At 37.3% G+C, this 14,279-nt stretch overlaps 1 protein-coding gene across 6 annotated transcripts in view; it reads right to left on the reverse strand.

Moving 5' to 3' along the window:
• The window catches only part of unk (RING finger protein unk), a 337,167-nt gene that overhangs the window by 51,875 nt on the left and 271,013 nt on the right, over positions 1–14,279 (reverse strand). The window lies entirely within an intron of this gene.

Consider the following 14,279-nt stretch of genomic DNA (forward strand, 5'->3'; position numbering starts at 1 on the left):
AGAATTTAATTGTGTAACAGCTATAAGTGAAAATATAAGTATTGAATAGGTGGAATAAACTAAAACACCTTTATTATTGTTGAACTGTTAACTGGCATGTTCCGAGCTTTCAGCGGAGAGATGGCGTGGAATGACATTAGTAGACGAATAAGTTTGAGTGGCATTTATAAAAGTAGGAAAGATCACAGTATGAAGATAAAGTTGGAATTCAAGAGGACAAACCAGGGCAAATATTCATTTATAAGAAGGGGAGTTAGGGATTGGAATAACTTATCAAGGGAGATGTTCAATAAATTTCCAATTTCTTTGAAATCGTTTAGGAAAAGGCTAGGAAAACAACAGATAGGGAATCTGCCACCTGGGCGACTGCCCTAAATGCAGATCAGTATTGATTGACTGATTGAGAAAAAATGATTTCACTGGCTGCGATTTTATTCTCTTATCTTTTTTGTCAGAGTCCAGGTCTCCTCTGCATGTCAGTATTTGGCAGTACTACATCTTATTAATCACCTCTTTACAGTTTACTGGAAGTTCCTTCCTCCACATCAGGTTTCTCACACTCTAGTAGAATGCTTCCATGTTGAATCCTTTTACTGATCTCCATGTCCAGCCCTGTATCCTGCATCAGTTCACTTCCCAAGTACTTGAAGCACTCCACTATTTTGAAGTTTTGTCCCTTTATTTTTATAATTCCTTTCTCCTCCAGTCAAAAACATTGTCTTACTCTATACTGTACGTGGAGTTGCCCTTGTTCTTCCTGCTTTGTTTGCTTCCCACACTACAATATCATCTGCATACAGCATTACCTTCAGCTCCCTGTCCCCATAGCCTACCTTTATCTCCTTCACAATTTTGTCCATAACTACTATGAATAACAGTTATGAGAACAGCAGTGGAAGTATACAGATTCTCTCCTCTTCATCAGGCCTTATGATATGAAAAGCTTTCTTTCTTTCTTTAATCAATCCTACTAATTTTTCAACACAAAATTCATGAGTAGATGTTCAGTGCCATAACCTTTCCAGATACTGACTTTCCCTCTGTAGTGGATTCACCGAGATCTCTGACCAGAAGTCCACCAATCATCAGTAACTCCATCTTGAAAGCTTCCACACCTGTCAAACTAAACACTTCCAGCTCAACAAGCTAGCCATGACAGAAAAACAGATTTGTTCCACCATGAAGCCATATTTCAACAACTAGAATCAATACGGGCATGTTGATTATACTCAACTCACATGAGTAGACTTTCTAACACTCATATTCTGTTTGTATCCCAGTGAGTATCTGGGAATGCATACGATCAACTCTACGTATAAGAGTTTCCATATACAGTGGAACCTCGACTCTCCGTTTTTGGAGGGACCACAGGGGGAGGGAACGTACAACAAGGGAAAACGGAAAATCCGGGAATGAATGAACCATCAACAATTTGGCTAAAAATCACAAAAATAAAATATGTATATGAATATGGATTTTCAAGACCGCATTGTAATCAAAACTGACGCGAAATCAGGGGCTTGTGGGTTCAGATCCCAATGGTGCCTGGTTGGCCATTTTTATTCTGTACTCAACATCTCTTCAATACGTACTAAATGTACGTAACACGACCTAATAGGCTGAAAATCGGTTTCGAAAATAGGTATACTTATAATTTTATAAACATCCCTAAACCAAACCAAACTACAGCCCCAATGGGCCTTCCACGTACCAAGCGACCACTGCTCGGTCCAAAGGCCTGCAGATTACGAGGTGATGCATGGTCAGTGTAACGAATCTCTCTTGGCCGTTATTCCTGGCTCTCTAGACCGGGGTCGCCATCTCACCATTAAATAGCTCCTGTCGCCATCTCACCATTAAATAGCTCCTCAATTAAAGGTAGTCGTAGAATGAGTGAACCTGGAACCAGCCTTCATATCCAGGTAAAAATGCCTGATCTGGCCGGGAATCAAACCCAGGCCCTCCTGGTGAGAGGCAGGCAAATTAGACTGCGGAGCCGGCGATACGCGACTTAAAAATCTTGAAACTTTACATTCAGTTTTACCGGGAATACTTTGTCAGTTTCCTCTGATAACTTCTTTCAGTTCAGCAACTTTGATCAGCCAAACTATTTGAAAAATCTAATACTTGTAATGCCAAGCCAAACAATCGACCACAATTAGTTTTTATTTCTCTAATCTAATAAAATAAAGCACATTAGATACAAAAGCACCCAACATAATGGCAAAATACCTTTTTTTTCCTTTTCTTTTTTTTTCTTATCTTCCATTGTAATTTGGTCACCAGTATACTGTTCGTAGTCAGTTTATGGAAATCTCGTACCATGTAAATTAGGCCAACATCGACTTTTAAAGGTTACAATTAAATAAGCATATAGTAGGTTCCACCTTTTCAATACATTTACAATCTTGTTATCTGATGTTTACAACATTATTTATTACAAATTACAGGACATGTTTCGGTGTACAATTTTTAACACCATCATCAGCTGTATGAAAAGTGTATAGAAACTCTGCAGTCAAAACAATGAATAATATGTCAATTTAATTATAACAACATTCTATTGCTGGTATATAAGGAGTTAAGTATGATAATATGCTGTTCATTGTTTTGACCGCCAAGTTTCTATACACTTTTTATGCAGCTGATGATGGTGTTAAAAATTGTACACCGAAACGTGTCCTGTAATTTGTAATAAATAATGTTGTAAACATCAGATAACATTGTAAATGTATTGAAAAGGTGGAACCTACTATATGCTTATTTAATTGTGATCTCAGTTCAATACGGATAAAAACATGAAATTCCTTACGCTTAATTTTAAAGGTTATGTTGAACTCGAGAATATGGTTTTGAATGTAAGTGTTGATCCTCCAGTTCTCAAATGCATTTTATTCAATTCTGCCTGTCACTAATCACAATCAAATTGGAAAGAGAAAAAATATCATTAGCACTTCCTAAATTAAGGTTATTCGCGACCTTGAGATCAGCTGGCTGTACAAGTCGGTACGACTGTGAAATGATAGAAAGTTTCTAAATGTAACGTGCGCAAATAAAACGACTGCAGTTTTTACAACATTTCAATGCAAAAATGTGAAATTCCCAGTCTTATATTAGGACCAAAACAGTAACAGGCAATCCCAAAACCTCCCTTGGCTTTATGTATGTAAGGTGCAACATCTGTTCTGGTCTCGATAACATAATCTTATATGATAATATTAAAATACCTACTAAATTTGTGTTACTTAAGAAGGAGCAGTTTCGATTCCTGCCTGAAAGCCAAGTGAATATACAGTGCCCTGAAGGATGTGCCGGAAAAAAAAAAAAGAAAAAAAAGAAGGGCAGGTAACCCCGGACATAATGTAGACGTTTTCGAAGTATGAACATTTGACGAAACTCGTTCTGTCTTCAAGTAGAGCTGTCGAAATGCGCTCTGTCTTCTTCCAATTGTTGTGGACACACTCTGCTTTATGATTCCAAGGATTCTCTAAACAATACCACCTGAATGTGATGCTAAGATGGTCCCTTATGTAAGTTCACCGCGATCACTTTTCCAGTATGGTACAGTACTTCCTCAAATTACCGCAATGACAGGACGTTAATACCAAGATCCGTAAGTATGCCGTAGCCGTCCTTTTGTAAGACACAGTTTCTTGAAAAATGTGTTATGGAGGATTTAGCGTTGATGGGACTGACATGTCTGGACGGTTGATCCGGGATATTTACGTGATTACATAGGGGGAAAATGTAGTTTCCGGGAACGTATAATCGAGGTTCTACTGTACTCTCTTTCCCTTCTTGGCAAGAAACTTTTAGCAAGGTATCCCTGTAATTCACCACCAAAATGCTTCATTCTACTGTATCTTACAACCTTGATGTTATCATAATAATGAAATCTACTCAATATAAGACTGCAATAGCACTGCACTTCCTTTCCACATTCATACTCCAGTCCATTTTGATGAATAACTAGTAAGGCACATGCTAGTGATAAAACTGCCTCTAAGCCAGTCAAAATTGACACACACACAAAAATCACTAAATTCGCAAAGCATGGTGTATCTCTGTTTTTTTAAATTTTTTTATTATGTTGTTCGGACCCATTAGGGCTATGTATACCCAAGTTTGCAACTCTCAAAAAGTTGTGGAAAAATTTTTACCTGCAAAAAACCATGACATTTTTGGACTTGTTTCAGATTCTTCTCTTTATCTCCTAATCCATACATTTTTTGTCGAAAGCTATTCTATGTGTTTTTAAGAGCATTAAATTTGTGACAAATTAAGCCACTTCCTCTCCAATCCCAGTCCTTTCCCATCCCTGCATCACTGAAAACCTTCAATGTATTAATGCAATGTTAAACCACTCGCAAGAAAAAAAAAACCACCTGCCTTAGTATTTTCATACATCCTTTCTACCAAAAAAGCTGCCTTTCATGAGGGTCATTAACTTACAAACCGCTAGTGCTTCTCATCATGGATTCTAAGACTCCGAAATTATACACCAGTTTATAATTAATTGCAATGTAGATTGAAGTCTGATAAAAGCCTTTGTTTGATCATTTATTTCTAAGCAGTCTTCATCCCCTTCTACACATGTGCCATCAGGCAGGGCGAGAGAGAGAGGGTGGGGGCAGCAGCTTACTCGAGTTATCTAAGAGGAGTAGGCAATAGGAAAAATCACTTCAGTAGTGAACATGGAATTTCAATAGCAAATGTTGACAATCTTCATTTGCTGCATGGTAATTCTATCTCAGCTATGGTAAGATTCAAAATGCTGTTTAAGCAATTGTGCCATTTCACAGTTCTTTATGTGAACTGGTGGGAACAAAGATGGAGTTCCGGCTATCAAAATGTCAATGTGAAAACATCTAACGTCAATACAGATGGAAATGTGGAGCTTTTCATCGGGTGGTTACCGAAAGAACCATACCTAGAAAGCGCAGGAAAAGAATGACAAATGGACATTATTTAAACCTATTATTAGAACAAAATTTTTCTCATCATATATTCCATAATCAGACCTTCGAGGAGCAAGAAGCCATTGACCGCAATTGAAAGAATCTGCTTATCTGGACCAAACGACGGATTTTAAAAAGGAAACATAATTCGCGGCAACACGCTTAACACCAATTATAGAGATTTAATCGCAGCGCGAAATTAAATACCAACAAGGAGGAGATTATCAAGATCGTAATTGAGATACGTCACGACTTGACGCAGAACATATATAAATTTGTCTGATACAGCTTAACAGCGAAAAACACATAGACTGATCAGCTGTCAAGTGCTCTTGCACTAAAAGAAATATAAAGAAACCATCCTTGCTTTCCAGGCGGAATAAATACTTAGCATTTGTCCTAGCTCATTTGAAGCTACCATATCGAAATAAATTGTACCACAACAGAACCTACATATAATAAGCATCCCAAGACACGTATTAATTGAAGGATGACCACAATGAATGATCTATTTTGTTGTTGTTCTGTTCCATACATGAGAGACTCCATTATGATGCTGTAAAAAAATCAGGGCAGCGCTACTTGGACCATGGCGAGGCAATTCGATGTTGATCAGCCCGGATGACTGGTAACCAGCTGTGAGGAGCTACGATGAACCCAAACACTCGTTAAGGAACCATGAAACGAGAGCCAAACCTCCGATGACCAGAGGCGAGATGACGAGACCACTCTAAGTAAAGCTAAGTCCTTTAAAAGTTGTTTTCGTAAGTAAGAAACCTTTTCTTTTATTTAGTTGAATGTTGATATATGTAGTACAGTGCGAAACCAGTGCGTAGATGAACGTCAAGATGAGGTTATAGGAAGTAGGATCCATTTGTAGGCGTAGTCACCCAGTGATATTCGATCGAAATACTTTCAATGATGTGTGAGAGGAAATAATTCGTGTTATTGCTATTATCAGTGAAGCGTAAAGTGTGAAGTTGATATTAATGCACGGGTGCGATTATATAATTGAGATTACACGGTAAGAGATCGCATTTAGGAAGTGTTTATGATGAAATATGGCATAGCATTTCTCAGAGTTGAAATGTTTTACTTGACACTATGACGTAGGAAGTAATGTAATATTTTGAGAATATTGTGGCACGATTTGCGTTTAGTTTAACGAGTTGATGTGCATATATATTAGTGAGAGACTTTTTCTATGTGAAGTATAAAATGATAATTGGTATATTAGAATAATGGCATAAGAATTATGGACTTATGATGGTGATATTTATTTATTTTCTTCGAGAAATTGGTCATAGTTGTCACATATGAAAAGGTGTTATTTCCAAGTGATACTTTCTGAGATTGATACTGAATCCTTGCCACTTCCAAATGATAGTTTTTAATCCTATGCATTCTCACATAGCTTAGGATAGATCTCGACACTGACAGAGTAGTGTCATTATCTATGTTTAGGATCATCTAAAGAGTCATGCAGGTAGTCATGATAATATTTAAGCCTTCACTGAATTATTTTGGATAATTTTGAGAACTCTCACAGTTTATAACCTTACTTCGGATAATATTCAAGCTACTTGATAGATCGCTGGTGACTTATTTATTCATACAAGGATTTTTAGTTGAAGATAGAGTCTTCCATCCAGCTAGATTTTCCACGTGTGGTATGTTTGATAGTAATTTAGTAAGATATGTGTGATGACGTTTCTTGCAACCAAATGCGCACTTAAATTAATTTTTAACCATGAATTAAGGTGATATTGCCTAGAGTTTATGACTTAAGCCTTACGATAATATTATTTTTAAGAATGATTACGACTTGTAGTGGACATAGCTTAACTTACGGTGGATGACACAAATATGAGAAACTGCGAAGCATATGAATACGTAAATATGATATTTGAACTGCAAAGCATATGAATACGTACTATCTAGCCGAAGTTGTGAGAAGAATATAAATGATTTCCCTTGAGAATTTCAACTTGTATGGACACAAGCGTTTAATGCAGCCTAGAATGACATGCATTTTACTAAATGTGTAAGAGATAGGTATTAACTGACGGAATTTTGCATTTATTTGAAGAGTAATTGATCTCCAAGCAGAATAGATTCCAATACTTAACTGAATATTCATTTGATACTTCTGAGTGCGTGTTACATTTTCTTGAGAAGCTCTAATCTGAGTTACTGTAAATAGTAGTTGATGTAATTTTCTTTTATTTTCATTCAACTGGATGCATCCAATATTTTCAAAGTTACTTAATTTAACGTTTATTTCTTTTCAATATCGTTCCATCTAATGTTTTCATTTTCATTTGTGTTACTCAACCTAATGTCTCCAAACTTATTAGGTGTATTTCATGTAATTGAAACTTTTAATTTTACAAATGATTCCTAGATGTCATAAGATATTTCGTTTTTAATATTCAATAATTCTAAGAGGCCAAGGGACTGATAAGATGAAGTGATTGAGGCCTAGAATTCTTTTATATTTTATTAACCTCACAAGCTCAACTGTTCTTACTGTTTTGATTTAATAATGTCATACCACTGTACACTGAATGAATGAATGAATCAGCGGAGGTCAGATGACCTGAATTTCGAGAAACATAAGTAATGAACAGGAACTCTAAGAGCAATACAGGGTCATTTACCTTGAGTATTATGCATTTGATTGGGTTTTAAAATGAACTTTCCTTTTATTATGTGAGTTGATAGTCTAATAGATATGGAATAGTGAAACATCACAATTCTTTCAATGTCTTCTTAGGACAAGTGTTAGTTGTAAGACTGCGCTATATTAAGTTACCGGCGATTTCTCTAGCGACTAATATGTGTATGGTACCCAACTAGATACGTGTAGGAGACGTCCTTTGACGTAGGTTAGAGCTTGCCATTAACCAACCGGCGTACTTTCTCTTGCAGAACTCATAGCCCATGAACCTTAGTCGTCGAATAATATTTATAGTAAGAGCTAGTCTGGATCTCATGCGTCCTCACCTGGACGCAGGAACGGTACACAATGTTCATGTTTTCACAATAAACATCACTCTCATCAAAAGTATCCAGACACCCACCTCAAACTGAAGGCATTGCTGGTAACTACTCTCTAACAGTCAACATTAATATGATGCTGGTCTGCCTTTTACCTTTATCACAGCCCTGACTCTGGCCTTTGCAGATGACATGGCAATGATTGCTATATCCCTGGAAACAGCAGCAATCAAGGTCAACTGTCTCAGAAGACAAGACAGAGAAAGGAGGACTCCAACTGTGACTGGAGAAAACCAAGAACACTTTACCAACATCAAAGAGGCTAATAGAGAGATGTTACTAGAACGGGGCAAGATCAAGCAAGTGGAGAACTTTAACTACATCTGCAACTGGATTGAACCCAACTTGTTCGTGAAAGCAGCCCTCTTTGCGAGAGTTAACAAGCTGAAACTAACCAAATGACTGATTCAACGAAACCTACAAATGATGCCTGTCATGCAATCTGAAGCTGAAAAACTACACAACAGTCATCTGCCTGAAAGCCCGTATGCCATGGAGTGTCCGTCCCTAAATAGGAAATGCCTGATAGAAATACTGGCAGAGAGAGCGGAATTCTCAGAAAGATATTAGACCTGGTACTAGAAAATGGCGGAAACCACAGATGTCACAATTCCAAGCTTTATTATCAGATAGAGGATCTCTGTCTGTGCCAGAAAAAAAAGAGAGTAGCTTTCTACGGTCATGTTGCAAGATTGTCTCCCAACAGACTGAGCAACTGCCTGTTCACCTTCTGGTAAAACAAGCTCTGTACCACATGGTTGACAGAGACTGAGAAGGACTTAAAAGAACTGGGAGTGAGAGATTTACAAAACAGATAATAGGCTGAGAGACAAATCCTGAATAATAAAAACCCCCAGAGAAATAATTAATGTTAGAGTACGAGGAGCACACTTCGATTCAGACCGCTATCTGACAAGGATCAAAATTAAATTCATTCCTAACAACACTAAGAAGAAAACTTTCAGGATACAAAAGTACAGAACTGAAGAATTGAAAATAAACTAAGATATAATAGAAAACTACCAGAAAGAAATGGATTTACTGAACACACATAAATGGGATGAAATGGCTCAAAAAATCCAAGAAGCTGCAAAACATACAATATTTCTTGCTAAAAGAAATGTTCTGTGGCATGCAGTATATGGAACTCCACCAAACAGGAGTTGGATCGGTTCAGAACTCAAAGGATACTGATGGCCAAAATATTCAGAAATGCCAAATGAAAAATTGAAAGAGACGAATTAAGGGATATTGAAGAAAACTTCAAGAACACAAGAAACTTCTATAAGATCAAAACTTAGAAAATATTCTCCACCAACTATCTGCTTCAAGAACGATTCAGGTAAATTGATTATGAACAACAAACAAAATTGTGAACATATGGCTAAATACTTTAAAGTATTACTGAATTGTTGAACTGCCAAAGAGAGAGATGTCCTTCCAAGAACCCCAATCCAAACATTTCGACTCAGCTCCACCAGACAAAAAGGAAATTAAAGGGATCATTAAGAACTTCAAAAACAAAAAAAAACATCCGATAAAGATTCAATCGTGGCGGAACTTCTAAAATACTCAAGAGGACAAAGTATTAGAACAGTTAGTGAGACTCTTCTAAAAGCTCAACAATGGTCTCCTTCAAGGATCTGTGCTCTCTCCATTGCTGTTTAATATGTACATTGCCAATATACCCCGTACTACATCACGCCAATTTGCTTACGTGGATGACCTAGCAATACTCACTCAGCAATCCAATGTGAATGAAATAGAAGCAATTCTGAACAGAGACCTTGTCATTTTGAGCGAGTACTTTCATAAGTGGTGTTTGATACCTAGCACCAGCAAAACGGAAACCTGTCTCTTTCACCTTAATAACAGGCAGGCGAACGTTACTTTGAATGTTTCCCTCGACAACTCTCCCCTACCACACAATCCTAACCCCAAGTAGCTTGGAGTAACTCTTGATCGGACACTATCCTTCAGGAAACATTTCATGAATACCGCTGCTAAACTGAAGACCAGGAACAATATCATTCAGAAACTTGCAGGTTCTACATGGGGAGCATCAGCATCCACTCTTAGGTCGTCAGCACTGGGACTGGTATACTCTACAGCCGAGTATTGTGAATAGCTCTTATGTTAAGAATATTGATGTTATTCTGAATCAGACGATGCGCATTGTCAGCGGCACAGTCAGATCTACTCCTCTTTTCTGGTTGCCAGTCTTGAGTCACATAACACCTCCAAGGATTCGCAGACAAAATAACCTAATTCGCGAGTTCAGGAAGATAACAATGAACCCAAGTCTTCCCATTCATGAAGACATGGTTGTTAGGTATGGACGTCTGAAGTCAAGATCTCTATCCATTCAGACTTTAACGGTTCTGATGAATGGCAATTGGAGTGGACCAACTCAGCTCCAGATGAATGGCAGACCCTCTTTAGTCTACAACACCCACCACCTGGTTTTAATCTCCCCAGAAGAACTTGGGTTCTTCTCAACAGAGTCCGTACCAATCATGGACGATGTGGGTCATTGTTGCATATGTGGGGTATGCGCTCCTCCCCTGAGTGCGACTGCAGTGAGAAGAAACAGACCATCCGTCATATTGTCACCGAATGTCCTAGGAGGTCATAATCTGGTCAGCTAAAGAAGTTTGTGTGTGCTTCTGACGGGGTTGTACAATGGTTGGACAGCTTGGATTTAAGTTTATGAACTGTTTTAGAGACTGGTTGATTGTTTAAGGTGTTATATTGTTTGTTACATTTTTGAATATTTGTATGTAGAGTTATGTACTAGCCATAAGCTAAATAAATAATAAAAATTCACCCGTTACATAGAAAAGGAGTCAAAACTAATGTTAACAATTATAGAGGCATATCACTCCTGTCAGTCACATACAAAATATTGTCCAAAGTGCCACAGAATAGAATAGAGAATCACATAGATCAAGAGTAGGGGGAATACCAAGCTGAATTCAGGAAACGAAGGTCCTGTGCAGAGCAGATATTTGCCATCAAGACTAATCAAAACTAACTTTAGCAGCAGACAAGAAGGTAATTACGACATTTGTAGATTTCAAAAAGGCATATGACTGTTTACAGGGACACATTAATAAAAGTGCTGAAAGAATTTGGAAGTGATGACAAAACAACTAATATAATACAACAGACATTAACACCCGGCCACAAGTAAAATTCCTTGGGGAGCTATTGGAACCGTTTGAAATCAAGACAGGTGTGAGGCAAGGAGATGACCTCTCCCCAGTCCTTTTCAACTGCGTCTTGGAGAAGGTGATAAGGGAATGGCAAAAATAAATGAGCCAGCAAAATATCCTGAATGGAATCAAGATAGGACACAAAAAGGCATTTGCAGATGACAGTGTTCTTCGCTGAAAATCTAGAGACTGCCACTACACAGAAACAGCAGAAAAGGCAGGACTGCAAATATCCGTTGAGAAAACTAAGTACATGAACATAAATTCCAAAGAACCAACATGGACAATGAAGACCAAGTATGGTGACATAATGAGAGTCCACAAATTCAAATAACCAGGGGAGATTCTGACTCCTAACGAGAAGCCAGCTATCAAAAAAAGAGCAAAGAAGATGAAGATTGCATTCTGACTATGCCAGGAAACTTGTAGGTCCAATCAAATCAAACTGACACTATAATACCATGGTGAAACTTGAATGCCTCTATGCAGCAGAGACAACTGCCAGAAAGGGGATTACCAGAATAGAAAAGAAAGAGCGTAAATTTCCGAGGAAAATTCTGGGACCCGAGAAAGCAACAGCAAATGAGTTTACCTTCCGTTTAAGATCAAATCAAGAGCTGTATGAAAAATGTGAGAGCATTTCAACCTGAATAAGAAAATGGCGACTGACTTTCTATGGACACTTGAGGAGAATGGGACCAGAATGCCTAGCAAATAAGACCCTCATCTTCCAGGAAAGAAGAAAGACCCAAGTACCATGGCTGAAAGAAGTTCATGAGGATCTTAAAAAGTGTGGCATTGAGGAGGGAGATATTACAAACAGAACAGTGTTCAGAAGGAAAATTGTGGAGGTGACGCATCTGTTCGTAGAGAAACCCAGGAGAACAAGAAGGGTATTCTCGGATGAGGAAGGAGCAAAAGTGAGCCAGAGAATAAAGGAGTATTGGCGTAAAAAGAAAGAACATCAACAGTCAAGGAAGTTGTGTAGTCGTAACCCACAGGATGTTGAAACGATCCTAAATAATCATAATAATGATAATAATAATAATAAATCAATGAATAAAAATCCACACCCTGTTTCCAATTTCAACCAGGTCAGGAATGGAATGATATGGCGTATGGCTTTTAATGCAGGAAGATTATGAGGACAAGTTTGGCTTGCCAGTATTTGACACCCGTAGGAGACCCGTGTGTCACAGGAATGGAATGAATGAAGTCCCATCTAGCAGTGAGGATAGGAACTGTGCCAGCTGCGAAAGCCTGTCATATTCCTCTGGGGTAATGATTAATGATCAACAGATAAATGATAATGGAGAGTGTTGCTGAAATGAGAGATGAGACAGGGAAAACTGGAGTACCCAGAGAAAAATCTGTCTTCCCCCTCCTCCTATTTGTCCATCACAAATCTGGTATGGAGTGACCTGGATTTGAACCACAGAACTCAGTGGTGAGAGCCCGGCACACTGCCGCCTAAGCTATGGAGGCTATAATAATAATAATAATAATAATAATAATAATAATAATAATAATAATAATAATAATAATGACACCGCGGACAGAAACCTTTATAGGAAAAAAATTAATGGATGGAAAGTGCAACCAGAGAACGAAGTGAAAAAGAAGACTGGAGCAGAGTGGACAGAGAACGAAAAAGGATCCACGGAGAAAGGATGAGAGCTGTTTGGCAACTCAGAAAACAGAATCTTTAGAGCTTTGCGTGATCCATTGGGTCCATAAGCACATAATAATAATAATAATAATAATAATAATAATAATAATAATAATAATAATAATAATAATAAAATCATCACCACCACCACTGTAACACTGACATTCTTTTTACTCTGAATGGCCTTTCTCTACAGAGAGAGAGACATCAAGTGCTTACCTAGGAAAGCTGTTCTGCACATCTATCCTTCCCCCATTGACTTGACTATGCTTACAATATGTTGCTTTAGTTTGACAATTTTTTAAATTATTTCATTTGATATATTTTTAATCAAGATACCCACTTAAGGTTTTCTTTGAGTGAGATTCCAGAATGTATACTGAACTACTTTAACACTGCAATTGGTGTATAATCAATCCACTTAATTATGGGAGCATTCTTCGTACATTATCTGCAATATTGAGTTTAACAAATCATTTCAAAAGAATGGACTTTTAAATATTTGCTTTCAAAACTACACAAAAATAAAACAGAACTAGCTATATTTTGACTTGGAAAATGAAAATATGGAAAACATGAAGGAATAAATAAATGAATGAATACAAGGGAGAGGAAGTAAGGTCATTTCTGTGAGCAGAAGTGCAATCTACTCAATAATTTGCATTTCTGTCACTTTTTGACATAACTTGATCTTCTTTTCTGATCTTTTCTTTTCCAATTAGGTTCTACCAAATTCTGCCACTATTTCTTCCTCGCCATGGTCGTATTGGGTTTACGATTACGGTGTTTCTAACTCCCATTTTGAACACCTCCAATAAACCTGGGAAATTTCTTTTGTATTTGACAAAATGAACCTTTCAAAATCTTATCACTATTCAACCAAAACAACTTCAAACCTCTCCAGGTGTAATTAATTAATTAATTAGTGAAGTCAGATCAATCAGAGCACAAGGATATATATATATATATATATATATATATATATATATAAAAGATGCTTCAGCAACTTATATTTCAGCTCTAGGTGGAGGCTCTCAAGAAGCTGAAAAAGAAAGTTGTAAAGTTAGCAAAGGTAACAGATTACAAAAAAATCCCTCACACATCTCTCTTCCTTGTTCATAAATATTTAAACCTCATATAAATTTTTAAGTTGCCTCATTTTCATTGGATGTATCTAATATGCAGAGTCCAAGAAATAATTAAACAGAAGATGAGCATTATGTCAAAAGGTGGTGTGTCAGTCCTGGCTTGCTCAATCTGTCATGTTCATCTAGGCATCAAATCAGATTATCCTACAAAGATGGCCTAAGTAATAACCATCCATGCATTACACAAATGTGTAAGTTCACAAATAATTTCAAAATTTATGAACTAGCG

Source organism: Anabrus simplex, chromosome 1 (assembly GCF_040414725.1).
Source record: "Anabrus simplex isolate iqAnaSimp1 chromosome 1, ASM4041472v1, whole genome shotgun sequence".
Taxonomy (NCBI): Eukaryota; Metazoa; Arthropoda; class Insecta; order Orthoptera; family Tettigoniidae; genus Anabrus; species Anabrus simplex.